The sequence below is a fragment of the Rhea pennata genome, chromosome 13, assembly GCF_028389875.1.
Source record: "Rhea pennata isolate bPtePen1 chromosome 13, bPtePen1.pri, whole genome shotgun sequence".
NCBI classification, from domain to species: domain Eukaryota; kingdom Metazoa; phylum Chordata; class Aves; order Rheiformes; family Rheidae; genus Rhea; species Rhea pennata.
The window spans coordinates 22,141,986-22,157,683 of record NC_084675.1 but is presented as its reverse complement, the minus strand read 5'-3'; the positions used below and the strand labels follow the sequence as shown (position 1 = coordinate 22,157,683).

General features: G+C 44.6%; 1 non-coding gene across 1 annotated transcript; it reads left to right on the top strand.

Moving 5' to 3' along the window:
• Positions 1-9,979: 9,979 nt before the first annotated feature.
• On the top strand, positions 9,980-10,053 carry TRNAI-AAU (transfer RNA isoleucine (anticodon AAU)). Its single transcript has one exon. It is a non-coding gene; the product is annotated as a tRNA-Ile (tRNA).
• The last annotated feature ends 5,645 nt before the right edge of the window (positions 10,054-15,698 follow it).

The window sequence follows — 15,698 nt, the reverse complement described above, 5'->3', positions numbered from 1 at the left end:
GACAGGAGAAACCAAGCTGGGGTCATTTAACATCAAGTCCATGAGCCTCCCAGTTCAGCCGAGCTTGGGGAACACAGCTGTGAGAAGCAACACTGGGGTCAACTCCCCTTCTATGCTCTGCACTAAAGCTCTGAAGAGAAACGCTGATGTACCAGGGCCGGTGGTGTGGGCTTTGGGGATTGACTCTTGGGGTCAGAGGTTAGAGCAAAGGAGAAAGTCACTAACTGAAGTCCTATTTTCTACTTGGCCACGAACCTGCTGTGCGTCCTCGGGCCAACAAATTGTTCTGTCTCATCTGAAGAACAGAGATAATGGAGATGAAAGACTGCATGCGTGCAAAGAGCTTGTTATTAGCACTGCTCACATCTTGGCAGAAAGAAATACAGGTCTTGCCTTGTGTAGGATGGACGGCAGGGACATATAGCCTGTTCTGTGTATTTCTTTTTTTGTTCTGTAATTATACTCCACTGTCATCAGTCCAGTACATCCATTCTGAGGCACTCCTGATGCTTGGAGCCCAGCCGCAGTCTCCTTATTGCGTACACAAGGTTTTCCCTGCAGTTCTAGATGGCTCAGCAAACTGAGTTGCCTATCCCACCAGCATGTTATTTTTGAGGGAGAAAGATTCGTCTGGTATTGAATTGCAAACTAAAGATGCAACTGCGTTTGCAAGCTTGGTTTTTGTGACACTAGGTGGAGGCTGCTACAAAGGCTTCTTGAGAGATTTTTGCAAAGAAAAGGAGAAAGCATAGGGTGTTGTCTCAAGGACAAGCACATTACCAGAGCCAGGTGACAATGAGGTGCAATCCATGAATACCTACCATGAATAAATCCCTGCCCACGCAAACAGCTAGAGAGAGTCTGAGCAGGAAGAACAAAATATTGTTGGAACTAAAACAGATATTCAAAACACACATGAACCTTCCCCGTTGTTGTGCTTTCCTGGCAGGCTCTATCTCATAGATCTTTGCAGTCATTTTTTTCCCTTGGGGCTGGTCTCGGGGCACTATCCAACAGAATAATCTCCTTCAAGAACTTTTTCCAGCTCCATTGCCATTTGCAGTTAGATGGTAATGAATGAAACCTCCCAAACCCTAAATCAGCCTTGCTGTTTTGATTCTTTTAACAGGTAGCAGAAAACGGATTCAGCAAAAAGGTCTGCGAGACAAAACCCCTCAGGTATCCCAAGTTCTGGCACATTAGTTGCCTTAGATGTGGATGCAAATATTCTAGGATTAAAGGCAACAGGAAAACTGCAGCGACTTCTGTGGAAGACCTGAACATCTCTGGTGCAAGAGGAACATGAAAGAGAGAGGGGAATGGAAATGACTTCAAAACAGAATTTTTCTGGCTTCTGTTCCAGAACGAGACTATATCATAATTCTCCTTAATCATTGTTTTCTAGGAACACACATACATGTTGTTTTTAAAAATGAATGTCTAGGCTTTGATTAAATTAATCCAGGTAATCTCGGCTTTTCAGCTGCCACCACCTTTAGAAACTACACTGATCTTTTCTTTACAGATTTCTTCCTCTGGCCCAGCAGCAGGTTGCTGTTAGCTTGTCCTGGGCTACATCAGTGGAGGCTAAAAATAATTATCCTTAAAGGAAATCCAAACACTGCAATCTCCTCTTTCACTCACTACCTAATTAATAGTTTCCAGGTCACCCTGGCTCCTCAAGAACATCTGTTTGTTTTCACTACATTCAAGCAAAGTTAAAGTTGGCCTGAAACAGGAATATGAAAATGCATTTAATGTTTGCATATTCCGCCTTCCACAGAAATATCTGGATGTGGGGGCTTTGGAGTAAAGGAGTACATCCCCAAAGGCAAATTCAGGACTGCAAGTCTGAAGTGCACATGCCCGTAGTTCGCACGCAGCTATCAACCTCTGCAGTCCCTAGGAGCACGCAGATTTCCTGCAGGAACTTTCAGGATTATTTCCACAAAATGCACACATAAATGTAACAGAATATAAAGAGGTCGATGAGTTATCTTAAAGTGTTTTGTGGCATCACACAAGGTAGTTACATTAGGGCAGATTTCCAGCCTTGGTTTCTACTTGGGCCATTGCTCAGCAAAGGAACGCACACATACATAGGAAGGTCCAGGAGGACAGAAGTCCACTTTTCCAAGTGAGGTTTGCACATATCCAGTCCTCACATCCTTTGCAGGACAGGGCACGTTCATCCCATTCCATACGTATTTGGCAAGAGGCAGAATGCTGGATCACTCCAGGTTTGCCACACAGACTTGTGGCATTTATTCTGTGCAGAAACATTGCTCTTTAATATGGCGTCCTGTGACTTCCCAGCACACTTGATCTGCGTGGAACAAATTCCAAAGCTGGGAGGTACAACTGCAGTAAGACTACGTGAGGTGTGGAAATCAAGAGACTTGGGGATGGGGCAACCGATTTGCTGTTAATAAAGATGGAAAATGATGGAAACACGGACAAACTGCTCCAGACAGCAGCGGCTGGCAAAGCAGGGAAAACAAAGAGGGATCAACAGAGCACGTGGATGATGCACATGCAAAAAAAAGCACATGAAGATGTATGTCCCAAAGGGAGCTTCTAAACAAGGAGCAATGGCCTCTGAAACAAGGTGGCAGGAAGAGCACGTGAAGACAGAGAAGATATGACCGTCCTGGCTTTCCATACATCCAGGGACAGAGCCTGGGACCAGGAGCTCCCGTTGAGCCTGTCAGCACCTTCGGTCCAGTCATCACTTCACACAACAGCCCTGATGCAACGCTGAAGCCGTAACACAAACAACAAGCCTCTGCGGTTCAAACGCCAGCGCTTTCTAGCTCGTGGTCAAGGATGTACATTCCCGTACGCTGCATGCCAGAAGGCAGCACGATCTCTGGAACCCGGAGGTGCGGACAGAAATTAAGCAATCACTTGTTAGTCGTTGTTGTCAAAGCACTGTTCTGCTCAAGAACACCAAGTTCTTGGGTGACAGGCACTGGAAGGACCTTGAGTAGCTTTTCAAGTGACATCAGCTCTGCAAGTGCTCGCAGATGGGCAAATACGGCGCAGCTCCCTGTGTCCTACCACTCCTTGCACATGCCCCTCAGCACGTGGGACAGCAAAGGGGTCTGCCCTGCCCTGCACGCCCCCAGCAGCACGCACTCCCCAGGCAGCGGTAAAAAGTCGGTGTTGGCATCTAGTCCGCTACTGGCACCAGCTCAGGCTACAGCACCCCCTCGTCCCTGCAGAAACTTTTCCAAATAACAGAAGCAAACATACAGAAGTGAGACACAAGGCCAACCATGCAGATTAGCTGTTTTTCCGCAGCTTCCTACCCCTGCTTACAGCCCCGACATCGCTTATCCTGTCTTTCTCTGCACCATGCAACACCCCTAGTGGGAAGAGGAGCATGGGAGATTGCATGCATAATTCTGGGACTGCAAGAATAACGCTGCTTGGGCTCTGAGGTCCTGAGATACTCTAACATCTCAAAGGCAAGAGGTAGAGGCACCTCAGGAGTAACTACTGGGGTACCTTCCACAGGAACGACCACTAGATGTGGTGTCATTATCCCTTTACTTTACTAAGGAGGCAGACAACGTAACGTAGACCTGCAGCTCACCTCTTTTATCCTCAGTTTTATGCTTTAACATCAGCCCCTGGGCTCCACCACTCCTGGCTCTGACTTGTTTGCCCTTGCTGCTCAGGACATGGGAGAATAGTTCAGTGCACAGAGAACAGAGTCCCTGGTATTTGCTCCATCTTGAGATGGTTTATATTTAAAAGCCAAGGTGACTGTGTCGTTCTGTCTACTATGGGCAGATGGAAAACCATGCCGAGTCTGGAGGCGCTGCAGCATTTGGACAGCATGCTCAGAGGTAGACTTCTACGGTGGACAGTGTTTAGCTGCAATCTGGACACGAGTTAGTCACAGGGTCATTTACTTGACTGTACTCATTTTCCATTGATTTTTCAAGCATTAGATATTAACACTAACCAATAGCGCAGCAATCCACTAACACTGCGAGACCATTTACCAGCTTTCCCTGGCACTGGTGAGACCGTGCCTTAGCCTTTGGTTTTGAATTCCAGATCGGCACATGCCTTTAGCATCAGTGTCACTGAGCAGGAGCCCGCGCATCCCACCCACGCTCCCTGACCACAGCAGGGATCCTCTCTGACTCCATAAAATGCTTTGTCTTGGAAAATAAGGAAGTAAGGAAGTCTCGTAGATGCAAACAGCTTAAACTCTGTGCAGCAATGGTTCACAGAGTCACATCCTGATCTTAATACACTCCCTGCTGATTTACACCACAGTTAACTAACATCTGAATCTTGACCCTTTGCATTTTAAGAGCTTCTAACCTGTGCGTGCTGAAGTCAATGGTCAAGTGACCACTGACCTCAGTTAGCAGGGGAGCCGGCTCTTGCCGGGAACCAACCGCTCCTGAGAGCGGGCACGAGGGAAAATGCGTCTGGGAGATCTTAGTGCAACTTCCCATGATCAAAGCATTAATAAAACACTAATTCGTTCTCATGATGCGAAACTAAGGCAGGGAAAGCACCCATGATGAGAAAACTGGTGACTGAGGCTTGCAGTCATGCAACAAAATAGTTGTTGATTCACTAGCAGATTTGAGGGGCAGAAGAACATTACATTTTCATTAGGAGTGAGAAGCTTTTGATGTTTTTTGCCTCAGCAAAGGAAAAAGCAAACAAAAAAAAATCCTTTAAGTTCAAATCAACCGAAACACAGGACCAATCCCTTAGTTTTGGTTTGGTAGTCTGGATAATTTTTCCCTTTTGCAAAAATGACTAAAATGTAGGCAAGTTATGAAATGAAATGTCACTTCAAAATAAAAAAAACATGAATATTTACTTCTCAGAATGCTGAAACAAAACATTGCAGTTGTTTAAAAGATGAGCTATTAGAGCCAATTCAGTAAATAGTTTCAGTCAACCCCAAACTGCATTTTTCAGCAAATAAGCTATTCATCCTGAAAAAGGTTACCCAGATCTATGCACGCTCGAAAAAAACAAAGCGCTCCACTGTTGGAGCTAAAAGCAAATCTCCATCACAACTACCACGGTAATGATGTGGATCCTCTCTGAATTTCTTGTACACGTTATATTGAAACAGTTTTTAAAAGCTTTATCATTCTGCCTTGCCAGCCCATCTCATCAGCTTTCACAATGGAAAGGATGGAGGGTTTTCTAATGGTAGCTTCCCAGAAACAAGCCTCCAGAGATGCTAATAGCAGAACCATTGTCCCACTTGAGTTTGGTTTCTTAAGATTTTTTTTCCAATAGTGGTCAGTGTGGACAGCAAAATCCTTTCATCTTCTGGGAAAAGAGCAAATGGCCTCTAACAGAAGAGCGGACCTATGACCTTGCAAATTAAAAATCTCTAAATCGGTCGTCTCATCTTCCTCCAAGTGGAGACTTTTCTTCTCTTCCTAGCACCGCTTCCACTCTGAGAGTCCAAGAACAAAGAAACCGGCACTCAAATACCTCTTAATACGCAGCATAACGAACACACACAACCATGCTTGCAAAGAGCTGCTTTTGCATGAAGGCATCTCTCAAGAAGTGAGACGTGGACATCATCTAGTTCCAACAGGAACTAGGCTGGACCCTTCATAAGGAACAATATCCAAAAATTAAACCCTGCAGAACAAGCAAAACTTTGAGTTTATTCCACCAGAAGCCGGACTTAAGCTGCACAAATCCTGCAAGTTTATTTTACAAAAATATGGTTTAAAAGACAGACAAGAAAAAATATTCCTCGCCCCAAAACTGAAGTTTGAAAAAATAACAGTTAAACAAGAACCATGGCTAACACTTCAGCCTGCACTGCAAAGGATGGGAGAAGAGCTCCAGCCTCCACAGGTCCCAGGAAAGAATCTGCATTGGTAATTTAACGCATGCAAAGCAGCCTACACTACCTGACACATGGTCAAAACTTTGAGAAAAGGGCTGGTATTTGTAGTAATTTGTTGTTTGGGATCTTGTATCATGATTTTCAAAATCCCCTTTATTTCTTTGAAGGAGGAGGACAGAAGTTGCTAGGTTTTTCCTCTTACAGTAAGAGCTGATAAAGTTTATATCTAAGACCTAGGTCTTCCTTCTCTCAAGGAAACACTGTTCCAGATGGGAAAATCTGCACAGTGAAAATTAAATCACATATATAGCAAGTTTGTAACTGAGGCAGCAAGGACCACTCTTTATTCAAACACACACAAATCTTCCGTTTGGACTAATTTACAGTCACCTGAGCTAAATCTTTTTTTCTCATTTCAGCAAAGCAAAGGACAGAGATAGCAGAAGACCACACCTCCATCTTGCACATACCAGTACCCTCGACCTCCCATGAAAAGTTCTCTTAAAAGTCTAATGTTGGCGCTTGCTTTACATAGAACATCTTGTCTCTAAGGATCCACATGCTCGCTGCCCGAGCTGTTTAGACCTTCTTTCCCCGTTTCCCTTCCCCAGGGCTTTTCTACTCCTTGCTAGTATCAGCTTTCCTAAAAATCTGAGAAGAGGGCTGAGTTTGGAACAAAAAGAGTCATCATTTGACATCACGTTTCCCAACAATGTGTCTTGGTAATCAGGACAAATCCAGGCCTAGCTCCTGGCAGAGCACCTCCTTGAAGATGACGACCTCTCAGACTAGGTCAGCATCAGATGGGAGTTCACTTGCTCCTCAAGGCAGAAATGTAACAAAAAGAGAAAAAGAAAAAGAAAGAAAAGCTTAGGGCCCTATTCTGTTCCCATTTACAACTTGCTCCATGTTGAGGAAATCCAGCTGATTTCCTTGGAGTTGCTTACAGTTTACATCACCATGAGCAAGAGAAGAATTGGGCCATTTACTGTGCGTGCTTCACAGCACTGGCTCGAAGCCATAACGATCTGATCTCAATCTACATTTTCATTAAGCTTGTGGGTGGTTCAGAGAGAGGGTTTTATTGGGCTCAGAGACAATAGGGTGCAGCTGTGAAGTTTGCATCCGGATCTGAACTTGCAAAGAGTTCAAATCCAGGGTTTTGGGTCAGATCCATCTCAAGCATTAATTTTCTAGATATCAAAATACCACCCTAGGGACTTGCAAAAGCAAGGCCAATTCTGGCTTACAACGGTGTTACAGCATTGCCCTCCATGGGGTCTGTCCTGATTTACACTAGAGGGAGATCAAAATTCATGCCAGGGCAGCAAGGAAGCTGTGCCTTATGTTCATTGCCATGATTTCAGTGGACACAATAACATCTGTTTGCTGCAGCCCAGGAAAACATACTAATGCGCTTCCCATCCATTGGTTATTATTGCCAGAAGAACGCTAAGCGCATTTAGAGCTACTATTTTTGTTTTGGGAAGATATGCACAACTCCTCTCCTTTCACATCCAAATGGTCTTTTTCATCCCTCCCTCTCACTGGCAGCTGCTTTCGCTGCATCTGTGCCTGTTGTGCGAACCGCGAGCGGCCTGTTTTTATAGCTGGGAGCTGGCCGAGAGCGTCTTGGTACCTGCTGGGTGCTGGCTGCTGCTGAGCTGAGCTCTTTGCGGGTTTAACCAAAGCTTCTCGGGACTCTAATCACTTCACACTCTTTGGAGGCTCCTGCTTTCAGAGGGAGTATTACAAAAGCTTCATATTCAAGGACTGAAAATAAGGAGAACGGAAATACATCCCAGAGCAAAGATACAAGCTAGCATTCATCGAGTCTTGGCCCAACTTTTCAAAGCGACCAAGATGTGCGGTGCCACGTGCCTTTGGATCCGAATGAGTTTCCGCAGGAACGATGAGCAGCGGGGCACTGGGCAACGACTGGCCAGGCCCACGCGTTCAGCCCTCTGCAAAAAGGGGATAAATTGAATTAGCCTAACCTGCATTAGAAGAGGTTTAAGCTGCTCAGGACTGCTTGTGTTTGCCGTGAGCAGAGCTGAGCAGTCACCGACAAGCAAGCGATGGTCAGTAACTGGTCACCTTGCCAGAGTACAACTTCCACTGATGTTAGGTATTGCCGGCTCCGGAGGGCTCCTTGCAGGAGCCCCAGGTGATTTCTCCAGGGCTTGCATGTTTAGTCCACTATGGAATTTCTTTTAAAGTAAGGTAGGTGCTCACCTGCATCTTCAAACACTAAAAATGCTTTGGAAAATTAGCCACATGATAGTATTTAAACCTCTAATTCACCTTAGGAAATATTGGAGAAGTATTTGAGAAGGACTGAGTAGACAAAAGAAATTCTTTCCATTCACAACGCTTTTGCAATGAACATAAATAATAAACATACAGCAGAACAAATTCAAGACATCAGGGCACAGCGTTGCCGCCCATTTGGCCACCTTCCCGGCTCGGTGGCCACTTGCTGGTGCCACGCGTCCATCGGGGCAGCACGAGCCCGTCCCCCAAATGCCTCTCCGCTCTCAAATAGGTCACTTGGGAGAGCTGCTCTCACCAGCACCTCCATGGAGCCAGGAGATACTATTTGTTAACTGAAAAGTTTGTTTTTAAATGAAAAGCAACCTCCTCCTCGTAATGTAACATTTCAAACAATTGTTTTCTTTAGAAATTTTAAGCCTCTCCAAGAACCCGAAACCGTGTTAATGAAAATATTCAGGCTTCGGTTTCTGAAAGCCAAAAGCTGAAAGAAAAATCCAAGATCAGAGACCTGCTCGTTTGTCAATATTTGAGGCGACTGCTATGAATCAGCAGCTGCAAAATCTCCACCGAAGCACAGCAAAATTGGTCTAATCTCAGGACATCATAAACAGAACAAAACCACCTCTTCTTGAAGCGTACCAGCTTTAAAGGACAGATTCTCATTTAGCCGTGGGTTATATGGATTCACAGTAATTTCCAGAGTGTTGCTTGGTTAGACCAGGATTTGCACTTTAAGATATGCCACTAGTTTTAAGCAAATTCACTGAAAATACACAAGCCTCTCCTGCCCTCAATTCCAACAGATTGTGTGTTATACATCCCCTGGCATCCGGCACGCTCAGCTTTGCCTGCGCGATCCCACGGCGCACGGCACCAAAACCCACTTGGCTCCAGCAAACCTCAGCACGGCCCGACCGGCACCCAGCAGCTCCAGCCATTAGCAGTGCCCCCAACACCATCTGCCCGGTAAGGACCGCGGCCCAGCGCGCGGGCTGGCCCTCGCGCGCGCCCCGGCTGAGCTCTCCCGCTCAGAAACGCGCGGTGCGGCCCCGGCCCCGAGCCTGGCGGCTGCCAGGGGAACGTGGCCCAGGACGTTCGAGTACGTTCAGTGTAAAAGTTCAGGTTGAAAACCGTTCGCACGCTCTCTAGGTCTGGAAACAGGAGGCAAGTGCAACCACGAAACACGGCTAAAATGCATCTTTAATATGGGACTCTTGGACAGCCTTGCAGTATCAAGGGTCTTCCCCTTTGGCCAAGAGCAGAGGGAGACTCGCTTCCACTTACTCCATCTCGATCGCAAACAGGGGGCCCTATACAGCTGCATAAAACTGGCACTGCTGGGAGTAAACACAGGCTGCAAGACGCAGCGTTTTCTTAAGCAGCAAGGAGTCGAGGCAGTGGCTGCAGGGCCACCCCTGCCACGAGGCTATTGCCCTTCTGCTGGCAGGGCAGCGTGAAGTACACCTGGACGTAAACCCGCTGGCAGGCCACCCGGGCACCGAAACGCCACGTAATTGCAGTAGCAGTTCTTATCTCAACAGTCGTCAATTTGGGGTTTTGCAAACTACGAAAGAATTCCCTACTGGATGGAGATCAGTTCTAAGAGATGAGTAACACAGGGAAAAAAAAGTTCAAATGTAGAAACAAATATGTTGAAAACCCAACCAAAAGGGTCTTGGTTGCTTAATGAGGTATCAAAAAAAATACGCCAGATGAAATAATGCATCTGGTCCACGCCACCTAAAGCCACAGTGACTTGTAATCCAATTACTCAGGAAATGGCTAAAGGTCAGTGATGTGCCTAAATCTATTATTCTGAAAATTAAAGACAGCAACACAGACAACGCAGGCCAGTTAGCTCAGTTGGTTAGAGCATGGTGCTAATAACGCCAAGGTCGCGGGTTCGATCCCCGCACGGGCCACTCGTTTGGGGGTTGGACTAGATGACCTCCAGAGGTCCCTTCCAACCTTACCAATTCTATGATACAATCACCGCTATGACGATGTTTCTACTGAGGCCAAATTTATTTCAGGTGACACCTTAGATGACACACAGAAACCTTCAGAGAGTTCAAGGCAAGAGGATTCAAAACATTTCTCCACACATCTAATGAAAAAGCTTGCAGAACTCATTGCCATAGGATTTCACAGAGGCCAAGAAACCCCCAAAAAACAAACAAACAAAAAAACCCAACACCCTCCAGGCCTTTCCTCACACCTCTGAACTCCACATAAATTCTAACTACAGAGGGGTCAATCCAGATCCTTCCTCCAGCAGGGTATCCCTCTGGAGCAGATGGTCCTAGAGAAACAGCACATTGGCCTGGGTGGGCTGATGGCAAAAAATGGGATTAAGGACCAAGTTTGTTAACCTGCTGTAGATCTGTTCCCGAATGGGGAATAAATGACAGCATTAAAGAGAGAAAGATTGCCCAACTGGAAACAGCAAAACCAAAGCAGGCAGGGATTTCTTCCTCTCATTCCTCTTTAAGCAACAGCAGCTGGCAAGCCTGTCTGGGCCCAAAGTTGCCCAAAGCACAAGCAAATCAATTTGACCCTGATGAGCCAGACGTTTCCCTTAAATCCCGTCGCAGTGGTGTCAAGCCAGCTTGAAGAACCAGAGCAACGAACGCAGCCGGCTCCAGCAGAGCAGCCCCAGGTAGGCAGAGAGCAAGCGTGCACCTGGAAATCAGCCAGTGCAGCAGAGCCGACATCTGGCTTCACTTTACATCTGCTGGTGATGCTTTGCAGAAGGATGCAGAGCACCCACATCTTCCTCCGCATTTATCTCCTCTCAGGATCCGCACTGCGTGCCCTTGCTTTCAGCTGTTGTGTTTTATTTGCTTTGCACTAAAAAGTGTTCTTTAATTAAACAGCCATTATCCTCTAACAACTGGGTATGTTTATGATTGTATCATATTCAAACCAGACCGTTGAGTCAGATCTACATTTCTGACACAAAACAGAAAGCTCTCCATAGAGCTGTTTCCCAAACTTTTAATTACTTTTCTTTATATTATTGCTTTTCAGCATTCGGAGCCAACACATGGTCTGGAACAGAGAACTTGTGACGCTACAGGCTTGAATCTGCCCACAAAACAAGGACTATGGCAATAACAGACCCCTGCCGATGGCTCTGCCAGCCCTGTCATTTGGGCAGGCACTATCAGGAAGCTGTTGATAGTTTATGGATAGAATAGTCCCGACTCTTAACCTAGGGCAACAAAAAGGGCTGCTCAGAAGTTTTCACAGTTCTTTTCCCCATCTTTTTCATGTTTACTCTTAGCTTACTATCTCCTCCCAGTATTCAGGCTGGCACTGAGCTTCTGCAAGACTGATGACAAGTGCAGGAATAGGGTATTTTACGGTCCACATTTTGGAAGTTCTAGCCACAAAATGCATCAGCCTGAGACATGCTGCTTTGCTTGCCTTAAGACACTTTCAAAAGAAAAGGTGAAGCAAAAGGCAAGAAAGTATCAGAGCCTAACAAGCAGCTGAGCAGCTAAAGCCAGCCCTCCAATCCAATTAAGCAGATGACCTTCCAAATACATCTTTAATTGTCTGCAGGCAAAGGGAAGCACTGTCCAGTTAAGGAAGTTGGAAAGATTAGTGAAAAGCTCTGGGAGTTCAGAAGGCGGCTGATGAGTGGATTATTTTAGTGTTAGTTCTTAGACTTCCTTCCACAGGGACACTTACATATATTGAAGCCTGCAGAAAGAGCCACATGCTCTTCAGGCTAGCCAGCATTTAAGCCATAGATCTGAAATTTAGGATAACGGATAGAAAGGCAGATGCAAAGTCCTGTATAATATCACTGAGGATATATCACTGGGGATAATAAATCCATCTTGAGGCTTCCATGAACCCAGCGCAACTAAAGTTAAATACGAGTGATTTTCTTCCTGAAGTACATTGTCAACACGGGGATATACACTAGTGCATACATCCCAGTACGTGCACCTCTTGTCCAGCTCTTCTTTTTGCTTTAGTCACCATAAACATGTAACTCCCACTCTTTTGACTTCCACTGCCATTAATCTCTCTTCTTGGGAAAGTTTCAGCTATCAGTTAGTCTAAACCTAAAGCAATGAAGTCATGCTCAAGGAGCTGTCGGGGGAACTGACTCAGAGTGGTGGTGACTCATTCGTGCGAGACAAACTTGAAGATCTCCATACTCACGTTTCTGCACAGAGCTGTTCGGGAGGGCTGTTTTAAGACATTGGCCACTTAAACGTTTCTGAGAGAATTTAGCAGAAACACTTGAAAATTAAGCAGTGCGGCAAGACCATGAACACAGTGCACGTGAACACGTGTGCAAGTACTGATCTCCACGCACATAATGCTCCACCAACATGTTTCAAGACAGGAGGTGTAAAGATAAGTCATGTCTTCATGGCTCTCTTGGAAGACTTTTTCCTCCTATTCACATGCTTCTGTCACAGATGGAGGCTGAAGTCAGGAGGAAACCTAGACCGGAGGGGAGCTTTCAGAGCTGTTCTTTGGCAGAGCTACCTGGGAGCAGACACACAGTAAGGATGGTTTTATTTGGCAACTTCCTTGTAGGAATATATATATTCCTTAATACCTTTGGCAAATAAAGGATCGTAAAAAGAAAAGTTGGTTGGCCTTTTTGGCTGGACAAAGAACATACTTTAGGTTAAAAAACAGAGTCTGAATTGAACAGAATGCAGCAAGGAAAAAGTTTCATCTGCCTCTGAACCTGCCGTATGTACTGTGGATGCCACAAATCAGTGTCAGGGCAAGAACATGTTACTCATGGAAAGCAGTTGATCAGCAAAACACAGGCGCGCCACACCTTTAGGAAAACATATTAGAGATTAATATGTTTTTTTGGACCTGATTGGAAAGATATTAGTCTGCTCTCATGATCTGGAATGAATTTCATCCAGCATAAATCACTAGGCTGACAATACAAACGAGGCAAAAGAGCAACCACATGTTTCACTTTGGAGTTGTTCCCCCCCCCATCCCCTTTTCCCTTCCCCTTGAATTGCCTGATGCTAATTCCAAAACCTGAAAACCTTGCTTTGCCCTGCAGCTTCCAGCCTTGGAATCATATCAGCTTCTTCATAATTAATGTGAATTTCTTTCATACTGAGAAGAAGGAAACTGCCTACTGCAGGTCCTTTGAGAAGCACTAAGACAACAACTTTTAAACATTGTCTTAAAAAATACATTTCATGTGCATGCCAGAAGAGATTATTTATGCATGATAGATGCATAAAATAAATTACAGATTGTTAAAATGGTGTGACTTCTGTGTAAAATGCCCATAAAGGTAATTGGCCTGTCCCTCATATCATGTAAATCACTTCAAAGATACTGCAGGAGTCCAGCACTTGGCCAATAGAGAGCAGTCCAAGAAAGAAAAGTTACTTTCATGTGTAAAGCAAATTTATGGACAAGATCCTTGCAGAAGTAATAGCCCATAAAGCTCCCGTGAAAACAGGACTGGTGCTGTAGGCCTGCTTCAAAGCACACTGAGTTACTGGGAATCTATCCATTGATACAACTGGCCTTTATACCGGACACTATGCAGATCTGGGAAGATACTTAGGAGATTCCGATTCTTAGACATCCACGTGTGTTTTTTTTTTTTGGTTTTTTTTTTTTTTTTTTTTTTTTTTGGCATTCTTTGAGGGGCCAACCTGCATTTTTTCAGTGCTGTAATACTGTAGAATGCTAGTCCTAAACACATAAATTAATAGTGAAGTTATTAGTGCATAGAACTATGCATTTGGCACAAATTCCCATAGAAATCAAGAGAATGTTACAATTCATATATGGGCTTTATCTTGCAAAAATAACTAGCAGTGAAAAGGCTTTTCCAAATGGATCAACACATCCAGGCTTAAATATGGGAGTAAAGCAAACACTGAGGGTTCAATACTCTTTAAAATTAAAAAAATAAAAAATAAAAAAAATACATAAAATCATGAAGTTGTCTTTCTGTCAGCATTTGTAAGGTGTTGCTTATATTGTTAAGCAACTCCCACTTTCCACTCCAGGAGCGGTCACATTGCAGAGACAGGTGAAGCAATGTCTGTATATTATTATTTCCATATCATAAAATAAATTCATGCAGTGTTTTACAGCATGTAAAACATACTACCTGAACCACAAATCTCTGCCTTGGGGAGCTTAAAATATAAAAAATGTCCTTTGGTACAGCTGCTGGTAAGACAGAAAAGGGCAGAAGTGCTTTAATTGCTATGTTTCAAGGCATAGCTGGAAAGCAAACTCAAATGGTCAGTTGTGCTTGATCCTGAAGGCAACTCTAGACAGCTCTATGGAGCAGATCAACCTCAAATTAAACCACTTCTACTGAAAAAACACATACAGAAGGAGAGCCTACTCGTCAGCAACTTTAGAATAGCACCACCTTTCTAAATCCATGTCTCCCAAAACACTTCAGGAAGGAAGCCAGTATCTTCGAACCTGTCTTACCAATGGAGAAACTGAGGCAAAGTGTGGAAACACAGATTTTCCAGGGCTCAGCAGACCCAAAGACATGGAATGATTCCAAGACTACCTAAGTCTTAGCTGAATACGCTGGCCACAAAGCCACACAGACACAGGCTCAACAGGAAAGGAGGCAAGATGAGAAGAAAAGCATCCAGCTGAGGGAGCTATCCAAGGCCTCTGAGCTTTCTTTTGGACAGCTGTATGCCAGAAGGCAAACGATTTCTGCCAGCCAGCTGAATTTTATTGATTTATAAGTGGTCAAATCCATGCAGTCAGAAGATAATGTTACTTTTGCACGTTGAGCTACATTTCCCCATAAAATTCCATGGGAATATTAAGTTATATTAAGAAAGGTTCGCTTAGTGTTATCTTTTCTAAACAGAAACAATGCTAAAATAAGCCTTTTAGTTTCTTCATGCTAGCCATCTGCAGCACCACAAAAATCACAGAATAGCAAATTTTTTTCCAGTGAAAGTGATTGACCGGTCACCTCCCTGATCTCCTTCCCAAAGCTGGAAAAAACGTCCTGCAAAATGGCATAGCCTTCCTCAGGCTGAAGAGTCCATGAACAAGTCCTTAAAGCTCAGAGGATACCCATGTCACACAAGTGACTAAGACTAGGCAATCATCTCTGGATTGCAGCATTCAGAGCATCAAGAACTAAACTTTGGTTCCTTCTATTTAGTCAGAGGCTGCCTAAGACCATTGCAATATTCCTACTTACAGCAGGACCAGGGTCTTCCTTAGTAGCGCATGCAAAGAGAAAGCAGAGAGGCAAGCTGTCCTCGGGATTAGCTGGTGTGAGTGGATTTAATTATCAAATTGAGAACACACATAGTCTTTATTTTATACGGAACTTATCAGGAATAGCAGCGAGACTCCAAAGTGTTGAACTAGGATGACTAGACTCTAGCAATAGACAAATCCAACAAAAGAAGGCAATATAACCAGTAGCCCCTAAAGGGGCACACAGATTATAATAGACAGTCTATTTAGAGCTCACCTACACTATATGTGTATGTTTATGCTTAGGCAGTTTATGATATTCATGTTTTACCAGTCAGATGAGAGTGCTCTGCAG